Here is a 1,844-nt window from a genome sequence, read left to right as displayed (position 1 = left end):
CTTCAATGTAGTAAAGAAAGGTTTTATAGATTTGCAGAAATTATTTGGGCATGTATGTGAGTGTATTTGGCACATCTAGTTTAATTTAATGAATACTAGAGAGTAAAGTGAGAAGTCTTCTACCTGAGATAGAAAAAGCCAAAGGACTTGGTTTTACATATAATAAACTCACCAGAAAGAGTCTTGTTTGTTAACAAATTCAGTTATTCCATAGTTAAAATCAGCCCACCAGTGTTCTCACTGTATCTCAAGAAAAAGTATTTATTTGGATTTTATTCTCATTCTTCAAATCCACATTTAAATAGAGATCTGCCACTTAATTTAGAGACCATCTCAAGAATAGATTTGATGCACTGAATAGCAATGACAGAAGACTGGATGAGTTGTGGGATGACATCAAGGACATCATACATGAAGAAAGCAAAAAGACATTAAAAAGACAAGGGGGAAAAAAAGGACCAAAATATGTCATAAGAGAATATGAAATTTGCTCTTGAATGTAGAGTAGCTGAAGCAAAGGGAAGAAACAATGAAGTAAAAGAGCTGAGCAGATTTCAAAAGGCAATTTGAGAAGACAAAGTAGGGTATTAAAATGAAATGTGCAATAACCTGAAGTTAGTAAAGCAAAAGTGAAGAGCATAGTTGACATTTCTCAACCTGAAAGAACTGAAGAAAAAATTCAGGCCTTGAGTTGCAAGAGGAGCTCTGGTGGTGTATTGCCTAAGGCATTTGACTGCTAACCAGAAGGCTGGCAATTCAAATCCACCAGCTATTCCTCAGAAGGAAGATGGGGCAATCTACTTCCATAGTGATACTGCCTCAGAAACCTTAAGGAGGGGTCATAATGAATTGGATCCAATTCGATGGCAGTGAGTTTGGGTTTGTTTTTTTTGGGTTTTTTTTTTTTTTTTTTTGGTTTTGAGTTGTAATATTGAAGGATTCTATGGGGAAAATATTGAACGATGCAAGAAACACCAAAAGAAAATGGCAAGAATACATAGAGTCACTACACCAAAAAGAATTTGTCAACATTCAACCATTTCAGGAGGTAGTATATTATAAAGAACCAATGGTACTGAAGGAAGAAGTCCATGTTGCACTGAAGGCATTTCTTGGAAACAAAGCTCTAGGAATTGACTGAGTACTGATTGAAATGCTTCAACAAATGGATACAACACTGGAGGTATTCACTGGTCTATACCAAGACATTTGGAAGACACCAACTGACCAGAAGAAATCCATATTGATGCTTGTTCCAAAGAAAATTGACCCATTAGAATGTGGAATTATTTAACAATATCATTAATATCACATATAAGTAAAATTTTACTTAAGATAATTCAAAAACTGTTGCAGCAGTATCTCAACAGGGAACTGTCAGAAATTCAATCTGGATTCAAAAGAGGATGTGAAATGAGGGATATCGTTGCTGATGTTAGATGGATCTTTGGTGCAAGCAGAGAGTACCAGAAAGATATTTACCTGTGTTTTACTGACTATGCGAAGGCATTTGACTGTGTGGATCATAACAAATTATGAATAACAGAATTTGGCAAGAATGAAAATTCAGAACACTTAATTGTGCTCATAAGGAACCTGTACATAGACCAAGAGGAAGTTGTTTAAACAGAACAAGGAGATACTACAGGTTTAAAATCAGGAAATATGTGTCAGTGCTGTATCCTTTCACAATACTTAATCAGTTTATATACTGAACAAAAAACCCAAGAGGCTGGACTAAATTATGAAGAACACAGTATCAGAACTGGAGGAAGACTCACTCACAATCTGCAATATGCAATGACACAACCTTACTTTTTAAAAGTGAAGAGAACTTGAAGCAA

The sequence above is a fragment of the Orycteropus afer genome, unplaced genomic scaffold (genome assembly GCF_000298275.1).
Source record: "Orycteropus afer afer isolate SDZICR_OR568_19922 unplaced genomic scaffold, OryAfe1.0 scaffold00105, whole genome shotgun sequence".
In the NCBI taxonomy this organism is placed as follows: Eukaryota; Metazoa; Chordata; class Mammalia; order Tubulidentata; family Orycteropodidae; genus Orycteropus; species Orycteropus afer.
Note: the sequence above shows the minus strand (reverse complement) of the source record.